This window comes from Psammomys obesus, unplaced genomic scaffold, assembly GCF_907164565.1.
Source record: "Psammomys obesus unplaced genomic scaffold, mPsaObe1.curated_primary_1811, whole genome shotgun sequence".
Classification (NCBI taxonomy): domain Eukaryota; kingdom Metazoa; phylum Chordata; class Mammalia; order Rodentia; family Muridae; genus Psammomys; species Psammomys obesus.
In genome coordinates this window covers 23,512,146-23,525,215 of record NW_026596095.1, presented here as the reverse complement: position 1 = coordinate 23,525,215, position 13,070 = coordinate 23,512,146, and positions in this window count along the sequence as shown.

Here is a 13,070-nt window from a genome sequence, read left to right as displayed (position 1 = left end):
TAATTAAAAATGCTGAGCTCATTTGTTTTTCCTTCCTTCCTTTCTTCTTTTCTTCTCTTCACATCATTCCTTCCTTCCCATCCTTCCTTCTTTCCTTCTTTCTTTCCTTCCTTCCTTCCTTCCTTCCTTCCTTCCTTCCTTCCTTCCTTCCTTCCTTCCTTCCCTCCTCCCTCCCTCCCTCCCTCCCTCCTTTCTTCCTTCCTTCCTTCCTTCCTTCCTTGCCTTTTCCCTCCTCCTCCCTCTCTCCTTCCTTCCCTTTCTGCTCCCCCTTCCTTTTCTTTTTAGACAGGGTCATATGCATTTTCTGGCTGCCCTCAAACTTACTGTTTTGATGACAATGACTTTAAACTTCTAATCCTTCTACCTCCACCTTCTAAGAGCTGGGATTACATGTGTGTACCACCACATTCATTTTACACAGAGATGGAAATCCAGCCCTGAGTCTTGTGCATGCTAGGCACCATTTGACTAACTGAGCTAGAATCCCTGCCTCATCTTCCAGTCTTAAAGACTGAAAACATGGTAGGAAATTTCAGACTGAATCAGATTTAGGAATTCAGTTTTACATAACCACAGCCATCTTGAATTGTAATCACCACAGTGGCTTCTGAATAGTCCTGATCAGTTTCCTCTGCATAGTTTTCTCAGGGAGGATAAATTCACAAGTGTATTAGGATTAAAACATGGAGCTTTATAACTGGAGCTTGGTCCTGTTAGCACCAGAAAGGTACCAAAAATCTTCTGTGTTAACCAGGAATAGTATGGCTTTCATAGAGTCACCTTTGTCTTGCACATTTATAAATAACTTATACCTGATCCAAATTTCCAGGATATACCTACTTTTGCAGGATATGTTACTACTTTCCAGTAAGATCTCTGTCAGAAAGTCCCAAAGAGAATTCTTCAGCAAAACCTGGCTGGTCAATTTTTTGTTTCTTTGTTTGTTATTTTCATGACATCTTAGAGCCCAGTTCTTATGTACTGAGACCATATCATCTAGAACAGCAGGTGATCCCACAGTCAGCTTTCATTACTATTTGGTAGAATATGGTTTGTGTCACTCAAATAATTTTTTCATTTGAATTTTGTCATTCTTCATCTACCAGAACTGAATTTTCACTATGTAAGTGATCAGATGGAGGAAAGGTTATTAACTTTTTGTTCAGGTAGGTCACCATTGAGGATTGCTTTGAATGTTTGTAATAGTTTGCACATTTAATCAGTTATCTTCTTAAGAAACTCTATAACTCTTTAAAGCTGTACATTTATGTGTATTTATCACCATTTACACTAAACTTGACAGCTCTGGCCTTGCCTCCTCTATTGCAGCCCCACAGGTCTCTTAATTCTACTGCAAAAACAGGGAGGCCATCACTGTTCCACTGGGTTTGAATGGGAAGTCCTCCATGGGCTCAAATATATGAACATTCAGTCCCCAGCGAGTGGTGCTCTTTGAGAAGGCTGTGGGTCCTTTTTTGTTATTTTAAAAAATTTGTTTATTTATTTATTACAATTTATTCACTTTGTATCCCAGCTGTATCTCCCTCCCTCGTCCTCTCTCAGTCCCACTCTCCCTCCCTCTTTTCCTTCCATGCCCTTCCTCTAGTCCCTTAATGGGAGAGTTCTTCCTCCCCTTCCATCTGACTACTCAGCATTAAAAACAAAGAAATCATGAAATTTGCAGGCAAATGGATGGAATTAGAAAGGATCATCCTGAGTGAGGTAACCTAGAAGCAGAAAGACACACATGGTATATACTCACTTATAAGTGGGTATTAGACATATAATATAGGATAAACATACTAAAATCTGTACACCTAAGAAAGTTAAAGCAATAAGGAGGACCCAGGGTAAGATGATCAATCCTCATTCAGAAAGGCAAACGCGATGGACATCGGAAGAAGGCAAAAACAGGGAACAGGACAGGAGCCTACCACAGAGGGCCTCTGAAAGATTCAGCTTGATACTCAACAGGGTATCAAGCTGGGTACCCTGCTGGGTATCAAGCTGAGACTCATAGCCAAACTTTGGGCAGAGTTCAGGGAATCTTATGAAAGGAGAGATGGAAGACCTGGAGGGGACAGGAGCTCCACAAGAAGAGCAACAGAAACAAAAATCTGGGCACAGGGGTCTTTTCTGAGACTGATATTCCAACCAAGGACCATGCCTGGAGAGAACCTAGAACCCCTGCACAGATGTAGCCCATGTCAGCTCAGTGTCCAAGAGGGTTCCCTAGGAATGGGAACAGGGACTGTCTCTGACAGGAACTCAGTGGCTGGCTCTTTGATCCCCTCCCCCTGAGTGGGGAGCAGCCTTACTGGCCACAGATGAAGACAATGCAGCCAGTCCTGATGAGGCTGTGGGTCCTTTAAGAGATGCATCTTTACTGTAGAGAGTGAGTTACAGAAGTCAGCATTTGAAGCTGTATAGACTGACCCCACTTCTTGCTCATTCTTGGCTTCCTGGGTAGTTATGCTATGTGACCAGTAGCCTCTTTTTTTTCTGATACTGTGTCTCCCTTGTCTGTAACCTTGTCATTCCTCTGGAGCTATAAACCAGAAATAAATCCTTTCTCCCATAAGCCACTTTTGTTAGGTTATAATAAGACAGGCTTCTAGCTCCCATTTAGGGCCCTTGTAGTTGTTTCTCTGCTGATTGTCTAGAAACTGTTTGGTTTTGTGGTACTCTGAACTCTCAAAAGTAATCTTCCATTAAAAAAAAAAATCCTTGTTTCTTTACACAAAGACTGAGAATGTCATTTTTAACTTTGTATCTGGGCACCTGAGTGTAAGGGTATGGACTTGTATTGCATACATGCATGCAGTAAAGGTAGGGACTTGCATGGTTTTTACATGCACGTAGACTGAACAGTGCTTACGTCTATTTCTGAGTATTAGCATCTTTGAAAAGTATAAACAGACACCTCAATCTTATAAACATTTTCCTCTTCATCTCGTCATTTTATGTCCCGGGAGTAGAAAACCCAATCAGTGGTTTTCACATGGAATCCATAAGATATTGCTACGAGATCAATTAATCAGTCTTCATCTATTCATTGGGAGGGTTGACTGAGAGACTGTTCAATCTGCACGGTGAAAATGGAAAGTTCCTAAGCTCTTCCTTCAATGTCTACTTTCCCTTTCAAGGTGTGGGTGCTGCAGCCCCCAGGAGGGTCTGGATGAATGGTAAAGGAGGCTTCCATATCGCTCGCTAGCCCAAGTGCCCACCGCTGGAAAACCTCGTGACACAAAAGGAGGATCCCAGCAGAATGGTAGAGCCTCCAATTGGGCCTGGAACAGGGAGGTGGCCGCTTTCTCATCTGCACAGATGTTACCCCAGGTGCTGGCCGCCCTAGCACCTTCCCATAGTGACAGCGGGATGGTTGGCTACCCCCAAGCTGGTGTCAACTCCCCATTGGTCCAAATTCTACATAAAAAATGCTCCTTGTTGCACTGGGCTCCAGTCTGCAGGTATGGCGGAACGTCATTGGTAGCGTCAAGGTTTGTCTTTCTCCTGTAGGGTGGGTCTGGGGTTGGCAGAACTGTTTGTTGGCCATAGCTTCTTTCTCTGCTCTGATTTGTTCCTACACATCTTTGGGGGCATGGTGAATTTTGGGTCGAGGTTTTTGTGGGTGGGTTAGTGTTCCCTTCCCTCCGATGGGGGTCCTGCTTGGCAGGGGTAGGGGTGGGGTGGCGGCCATTTCTGTGTCCTTGTTCTCTGCAGCTGGGCTGCCTTGTCTGGCCTCAAAGGAAAAGGATGTGTTTAGTCCTGATGCGACATGATGTGCTGGAGTGGGTTTGTAAGGGCGTGTGTGTGTGTGTGTGTGTGTGTGTGTGTGTGTGTGTGTGTGTGTTCCCTTTTCTGAGGAGAAGGGGAGGGGGTAAGGGAGAAGATGTAGGGAGGGTGGTTCTGGTAGGAGAGGAGGAAGGAGGCTGTGACCAGGGTGTAAAATGAATAAATGAGTAAGTTTAATTTAAAAAATGAAAATGAAAAGTAGATTTGTGCTGGAAGCTGGAGTCTGTTTCCAGGGTTGGTGAGTCCGTTTCCCTCACCCTCTCGACTGGATCCCAGTTCCCACACAAGGCACTATTTGGAGACATAATACAATGAGCACATAACAGAGATCTTTCCACCTTTATTCTCTGACCTAGCATCTGTATTAAAACCCTCATTTCCTTTAAAAAAAAGCATTCACCTCTGGAGATAAATTTTATGTATGCTTACATATCAAAGTGTTCCTAGGTGAAACAATTTGGAACAGATTCAAGACACTTGAATAAAGAGTTAATCAAAATGATTGCCTGTAGATGTTAGATTGTGTCTGTCAATATGCCACCATAAAATTTATGATGTCCTGAAAATGTGAATTTAATGTGATAAAAATAGGACTATCAATTACCACGGTGTTCTAACTACATAACACATGGTACGTGGGCAAATGAGTAGCACAGACACTTGTAAAAGTCAAGTATTTGATCACAATAGCTCTTTATTCTTCCCCTGTGTCTCTAGGGATGCCCTATCTGAAAACCACGCCAAGTTACGTCATGTGTCCTGCCCTTTCCTTGAAATGGCTGCTATTACAGACCCATTAGTGCCAAAGGTACTTATCTTCTGCTTTCAAAGATGGCCCAGGAGACGTGTGCCAGGAGTTCTGTGAGTGCAGTTCGATTAAGCAACATCTTCCAGTATGTTTGAGACTGACAGTTGCAACGTGACAGATTTAGCATGCAGCAAAGCAGAAGTTTTTCTTGGTCAATGAGGCCTATTGCAGCAGGGGCAGATACGAGACAGAGCTAGCTGCCAGGGCTCTCACCCTGAGAATGAGAAGGAAATGCCGATGATACCGACGAGCAGTCGAATAAGTTATTACTAATTAATCTACCTCAGAAGAAAAATTCTTAGTTGTTTCCCCCCTCCCACTGGCACTTTAATTATATACTAAACATGTGAATTGCCTGGGCCGAAGAAAATGAGTTAAAAAAGCTGGAGCCCAGTGTAACTGTCTATGAGGAATGTAAAACTGGAAATATAGTTTCTATTGGGTCTTGCAGAAAATGATGTTATGAATCTGTTCTATAATTCATAGGCTATAAACAAAATAAAATTGAGCTGGCAGGGAATAGTATTTGCGAGCTGGCAATGGTAACCACATTCCTCCCATTTTGCTTTAAAACTAAAGCAAAAGAATGATAAGCTTTTAATAAATACCTTGAATTGGGTTTAATATTACTGACTACTTATACTTTGTAAAGATACCAGCTTCATAACCCAAAATGCAATAGATCTAAAAGTGATTTTAACATCGGATACTGACAAGACTTCTGCTACTGCAGAACATAAGAAAGCGTCTCCTTCCGAGCAAGCGCTGGCCCTGGGCTGCAAGTTCCACAGAGGCTTAAAGGAACTTAGATTGTGGCATTTGCTGAAAAGCTACCGAGAGGAGATGATGGGGGTGAGGTCAGCTAGGAAACTGACCTGGAGCAGAGTCTGTCCACGGTGTCAGTGCTCTACCCTGAGAATGAGTAAGCAGCAGTTCATGTACACCAGAGTAAAGTGCACGGTGTGGTGACTGAGATGGAAAGAAGAGCAAAAAGTTCCGGAAAATTGCAGGTGTGCTTTGTGTTCACTTTCCTAACTGAAGAGCTTTGCTTAGGCAGGCAAAAAATTCATACAAACACACTGAAGAACTTCTCAGTGTATACTACATTCATGCGAGCACACGCGTGAGCGCACACACACACACACACACACACTCTCCTCATCACAACACACGCCACATCACAAAGTAAGTTAAATAATAATAAAAAAGTTTCCTTCTAACAAAGATCCATTACAGTGGATGAATTGTATTTAATACTTTTTCTATATATCTGACATAGATGTTTTTCCTTATATTAGACCATGGGCTAAAAAGTACTCTAAAATAAATGTTCTTCAAATGTTCACAGTCTTCCATTTCTGGAATAATTAATTTCGTCAGAGCACTTTTGTATTTTATATTGGGGTCTGAGTTTGTTTTATTCATCTGATTATATTAGTCTATAACTTTTCTTATACTGTTCTCCAGGGATTTTATTTATTCAAGTTTGTATATGTTCATAGCATGTGTAAGTACTTAAATTTGTGCAGGTGTAACACAGGTCCCCACACGGATGTGCGGGGAGGTCAGAGGCCAGTGTCGCTGGTCTTTCTCTACCATGCTCTACTTTGATTTTTTTAGTTAAGGCCTTTCGGGGAACCCAGAGGTCATAGATTTGCTTGAGTGACAGGCCACTCCTATCTGTCCCCCAGCCCTGCGGTGTGAGATGTGTGAGCCTCAATGCCTGGCATGTTTTTACATGTGGCTAGGGATCCCAACTCCAGCCCTCCAGCCTATGAGGTGGGTGCTTTGCTGATTGAGCCATCTCCACAGCCCTTGTGATTTTGAGTCATCTTCTTGTTTGCCTAAATAAATAATTGTGATTTCCCTTTCCTTTCAATTTCAAGAATAAATTGGAACTAAAATTTCCTTGAATGTGTGAGGGAGTATATTTGTAAAAGTCATTTGAGCCCACTGTTTCCTTTACAAAAACATTCTAAAATATTGATTTAGAATCTTTAAAAGGTTATGTTATTACTCAGGTTTTCTCTTTATTTTTTGCTACTTTATAGTAAATCATTTTTCTAGTCATCTGTCCATATCTTGCTAGTTTTCAAATAACCTCATTATAATATTTTTATTTATTTATTTATTTTATTTTTTTTACTTTCATTCATATGATTTATTTGAAAATATTTGGTAAACAAATTCCATTCTTTCTATGACAGCCCACGATCCCCCTCTAAAGGCATTTCCTGTCTCCATGTCCCATTCTCTTTTTTTTTAAAATTTTTTATTAATTACACTTTATTCATTTTGTATCCCCCCAAAGCCCCTCCCTCCTCCCCTCCCGATCCTACCCTCCCTCCCCTTTCTGCATGCATGCCACTCCCCAAGTCCACTGATAGGGGAGGTTCTCCTCTTCTTTCTGATCTTAGTCTATCAGTTCTCATCAAAAGTGGCTGCATTGTCCTCTACTGTGGCCTGGTAAGGCTGCTCCCCCCTCAGGGGGAAGTGATCAACGAGCAGGCCAATCAGATTATGTCAGAGGCAGTCCCTCTTCCCATTACTATGTAAACCACTTGGACACTGAACTGCCATGGGCTACACCTGTGCAGGGGTTCCAGTTCATCTCCACGAATAGTCCTTGGTTGGAGTATGATTTTCTGGGAAGTTCCCTGTGTTCAAATTATCTTGTTCTGTTGCTCTCCTTGTGGAGTTCCTGTCCCCTCCAGCTCTTACTATTTCCCACTTCTTACATAAAATTCCATTCACTCTGCCCATCAGTTGGCCATCAGGCTCAGCATCTGCTTTGACAGTCTATACTGCAGAAGCTTTCAGGGGCCCTCTGTGGCAGGTTTCAAGGTTGTTTCCTGTTTTCTTCTGGCTTTCAGAGGCCCTCTGTAGCAGGTTCCGAGGTTGTTTCCTATTTTCTTTTTCTTCTGATGTCCATCCTCTTTGCCTTTCAAGATGGGGATTGAACATTTTCTCTTTACTTTTTGCTACTTTATAGTAAATCATTTTTCTAGTCATCTGTCCATATCTTGCTAGTTTTCAAATAACCTCATTATAATATTTTTATTTTTAATCTTTACTCCATGTGCAACATCTTTAGTTTATTTATAAGCTTAGTAATGCTAATGTTACTCTCCAAAATGTTTGCTTAATTTCATTCCCTGTGAAATGTGAGGTTTCAAAAAATTTCTGGAAGCCTTTTATGCCTTCCTTTGACACACACAAATGGGCATTGTCTCTGTTAGGGTTAGAATAAGTCATCTGTGAACAAGCAACTTAATTCTGGGAAGGCCCCCACGGCTGCTAAGTGGCTCCAGTTTCTTTCTTCTGCATGAAAAAATCTAACTTGCCCAACAGTACTTATGGAAGAGTGCTTCATCTCCCTTTGTGTACTCTTGACACATTTACTAGAGCTCAATCTATTGAACATGTATGGGTTCATCTCTGGGCTGTTACACTGGTTGATGGTCTGTTTTAAAGGTTGGCATTATGTTGTTATAATTGCTGTAGTTTGGGCATACACTTTGAAACCAAGCGATGTGATGACTCCAAATTTATTATTTCTTCACAATCACCTTGATGATCATTTTACCCTCACACTGATTCCACATGGATTTTAGAATTGTATTCTGTATTTATATGAATACATTTTTTTTGTAAAAAACCTAGAAATTGAACATAGAAATAACTGATTACTTAAAGCCACTCATAGATTCAATAAAATCTTTGTTCAATTTCTTTCCTCACCATTTGATAGTATTGAGTGTACAGGTTTTTATTTTCTTTCTTTACTTAATTACAATTTATTCACTTTGTATCCCAGCTGTAGCCCCCTTCCTTCTCCCCTCCCAATCTCAATCACCCTCCCTCTTCTCCTCCCTTGCCCCTCACCCAGTCCACTGATAGGGGAGGTCCTCCTCCCCTTCTATCTGACCCTAGCCTATCAAGTCTCATCAGGACTGGCTGCATTGTCTTCCTCTGTGGCCTGGCAAGGCTGCACCCCTCAGGGGGAGGTGATCAGAGAGCCAGCCACTGAGTTCATGTCAGAGATAACCCTTGTTCCCCTTACTAGGTTTGGTAGAATTCTGTGCTGAAACCATCTGTCCCTGGGATTTTTTTAAAGGTAGACTTTTGATGACTGCTTCTAGTTCCTTGGGGGATATAGAACTATTTAATCTATTTGCCTGATCTTTATTTAATTTGGTAAAAATAATTGTCCATTACATTTAGATTTTCAAATTTTGTGGCATATAGGCTTTTATTGTAAGACCCAATGATTGCTTGGATTTCCTCAGTATCTGTTGTTATGTCCCCCTTTTCATTTCTGATTTTGCTGATTTGGATAATTTTTCTCTGCCGTTTAGTTAGTTTGGCTAAGGGTTTGTCTATCTTGTTGATTTTCTCATAAAACCAGTTCTTGTTCTCATTGATTCTTTGAATTGATTTCTTTGTTTCTAATTCATTGATTTCAGCTCTGAGTTTGATTATTTCCAATTGTCTACTCCTTTGCAAGTGTCTGCTTCTTCTTCTTTATCTAGTTCTTTTAGGTGTGCCCTTAAGTTGCTTGTATGAGATGTGTCAAACTTCTTTCCGGAGGCACTTAGAGCTATAAACTTTCCTCAAAGCACTGTTTTCATTGTGTCCCATAAGTTTGGGTAAGTTGTGTCTTCATTTTCATTGAATTTTAGGAAGTCTCAAATTTCTTTTTCCATTTCTTCCCGGACCATGCTGTCATAGAGTAGGCAGTTGTTTAGTTTTCATGTGTATATAAGCTTTTATTTATTTCTGTTGTTGTTGAGGTCTAGTATTAGGCCATGGTGGTCTGATAGGACACTAAAGATTATTTGGATCTTCTTGTATCTGTTGAGGCTTGCTTTGTGACCAACTATATGGTCTATTTTGGAGAAGGTTCCATGAGGTGCTGAAAAGAAGATATACTCTTTTGAGTTTGGGTGAAAAGTTCTGTAGACATCTATTAGGTCAATTTGATTTAGGATCTCTGTAAAGAGCCATTATTTAGCTTCTGTCTAGATGATCTCCCCCTTGGTTAGAGTAGAGTGTTGAAGTCTCCGACTATTAAGATGTTGGGAATGATGTGTGATTTAAGCTTTAATAATGTCTCATTTACAAATGCAGTTGGTCTTGTATTTGGGGCATAGATGTTCAGGATTATCATGTCCTCCTGATGGATTTTTCCTTTGATGAGAATGAAGTACCCCTCTTCATCTTTTTTTTTTTATTATTAATTTTGGTTGGAAGTCTATTTTATTAGATATTAGGATAGCTACCCCAGCTTGTTTTCTGGGTCCATTTGCTGGAAAAACATTTCTACAGACCTTTACGCTGAGGTAATATATATCTTTGTTGCAGAGGTGTGTTTCATGGATGCAGCAGAATGTTGGATCCTGTTTCTGTACCCATTCTGTTAGTCTGTGTCTTTTTATTGGAGAATTGAGTCTGTTGATGTTGATAGATAACAGTGATCAATGAATGTTAGTTCCTTTTATTGTGGAGTTGGTGGTGTTACTATGTTTCCATGCTTGTTTTTTTTTTAAATTTTTTTTTGTTATGAAGTTATCTATATCCTGTCTTTTCTTGGGTGTAGTTGATTTCATTAGATTGGAGTTTTCCTTATAGTATCTCCTGTAGGGATGAGTTGCTGTATATATATATTGTTCAAGTTTAGTTTGTATTTTGTTTTCTCCATCTATGTTGATTGAAAGCTTTGCTGGGTATAATAGTCTGAGTTGGCATCTGTGTTCTCTTAGAATGTCCAGGCCCTTTTGGCTTTCATAGTTTCTGTTGTGGTGTGATTTTGATTAGGTCGACCTTTATATGTTACTTGGCCCTTTCCCTTGCTGCTTTTATTATCTTTTCTTTGTTCTATAGATTTGGTGTTTTGACTATGATGTGACATGAGGAGTTTCTTTTCTGGTCTAGTCTATTTGGTGTTCTGTAGGCCCTTGTATGTTTATGGACATCTCTTTCTTTAAGTTGGGAAATTTTTCTTCTATGATTTTCTTAAAAATATTTTTGGACCTTGGAGCCTGGAATCTTTTTTTTTTTTTTTTCATCTATTCCTATTATTCTTAGGTTTCGTCTTTTCATGGTGTTCTTGATTTCTTGGATGTTTTGTGTTTGAGACTTTTCTGATTTTACTTTTTCTTTGAGAGAAGTATCAATTTCTGCAATTGTATTTTTAGCACCTGACATTCTCTCTTCCATCTCTTGTATTCTGTTGATGATACTTACCTTTGTGGTTCCTGATCTTTTCTCTGAGTTCTCCAGCTCCAGAGTTTTCTCTGTTTGTGTTATCTTTATTGATTCTAATTCTATTTTCATGTTTTGTACCATTTCTTTCATCTGTTTGAATGTGGCTTCCTGTGTTTCCATGATGGCTTATATTTTTTTGTTCGTTTCCTCTCTATATGCCACTACTTTCTGCCTCTCCATGTACCTTTTTGTTTGGCTGTATTTACCTGTATTTCTTCTTTATGTGCCTGTAATAACTGGATAAGTCTAGATTTGAGATCATCTTCCTATGTTTCCTATGAATTAGCATGTCCATTGATTTTGGGAGTTGCTGGTGAAGCCATGGTGTCCTGATTTTTGTTGGATGTGTTTTTACGCTGACCTCTAGCCATTTGCTTATGTGTTTATTCCTATCGTCTGTACTTCAGACTGGGTCTGTCTGTCTCTGGTGTCTGGAGTATTGCTCAGGAAGATGAGAGAGGTCCACTGGTTCAAGAATGAATGTTTGTGTCTGCTATAGCAAGGGAGGAAGGTTGCAGGCACATGAGCACAAGTGTGGGAGAGTGTGTAGAAGTGTGCCTTGAAGGACAGGTGCTAGAGCTTGTAGATGCCAGAAAGGGTGGAGCTTAAGCACAGGAGGAGGGGTGCTGGTGCTGTTTGCAGGCCCAATGTGCATGCACAGATTCCCTGAATACCTCAGGGGCCTACAGACCTGTCATACTGCCCTCCTATTTTTCAGATCTGTCTGGGCTCCAGGAATTGTTTGCTTGGATTCCACTTGGAGACCCACAGAGCAGAGGCTTCAATGTTGAGAATGCTGTCCCAAGAATCCTTACGTTGGCCACAGTGGTGGTGTGGGTGCGAAGGATCCAATGTCTGGCTACTAGCATAGAGGGACCCTAGATCTGGGGCTCTACATGCACTCACTTGAAAGTGACTCACTTGGTAGCAAGCCTAATTGGAAAGCACGGAGGTTCCTGTTCTCTACTCTCAGATTTGGGCCAGCAGGGGCAAATGAGAGTGTAGCAGATCCGTCAGCTCTGTGGTATCCACTATTTGGTCACCAGGCAGGGAGATCTGTACTTGGGGCAGCTGCCTCTGCTGTCTCAGTCACCAAGTATAGAGGCGCCTTCTTGGCGCTGCTGCCTCTGTCTTCACAGTCACGGAACCTGGAGGCTCCTGCTAGGGCTACCCTCCACCTGCCACAGCCACAGACCTGGGAGGCCAGTACTGCTGCTGCCTCTGCCGTCTCTGTCCCTGAGCACAGAGGGGCAGCTCGTGCTTGGGGCAACCACTGCTGCCTCCACTGATCAGGAAGGCCCATGCTTGGGGGTACAGGAAATGCATGGGGTTGAACATTCACCATGCTCAGGCCCTGGGGATGTTCACAGGTGACCTGGATCCAAACTATCCCAGCTCATGGGTTGTCCTCTCTCACCCGGGAAGCCTCGGTGTGGATGTGCTGGCTTCAGCTGCCCCTCCACTCACCAATTTCAGAGTTTGGATCCTTTAACCCTCAGATACGGTGCAAGCTGGTTGCTGCCGTCTTGGATAACCCTCAGTTTTTCTTTACTTACTTCATTTTTTCTTTTCTTTTCTTTCTTTTTTTTCTGTGCTATTACAAATAGAATTTTTCATTTCTTATTTGACTAGTACATTGTTAGTATGTAGAAATATTAGCTAATTCCGTATGTTGAATTTTTGTCCTGTGTTTTTACTGTATGCATCAATTATTTATTAATGTTGTTTGGTAGAGTCTGTGGGATGCTATTATGTCCTTTTACTCTACCAGTAAAGAGCAATAATGTAACTTTTTCTTACCCTCTTCTTTTACTTTTATCTTGCTTAATTGTTCTGATAAGGACATCCAATACTACATCAATACTGAGTTATGTGTGAGAATCATTGTCTATATTTTAGAGGAAATCCTTGAAATATTTTACCCTTGAGTCAAATGATAGACACTGGCAACCTTTATGTTTACTCTTTTGAAACACATTCCTACTGTATTCAATGTAGTAAAAAAATTGGTCAGTTTTTTTAAATGAAAGGATGTTGAATTTTGTCAAATAGTTCTCTGTACCTCATAGGCTGACCAGATGGCTTTTCTCCTTAATTCTTGTTAATGTGAGATACCATATTTATTTATGTGCATATATTGAAACATGCTTTCATCTCAGGAATAAAACCTGCCTGAGCATGGTGAATGGATTTTTCAATT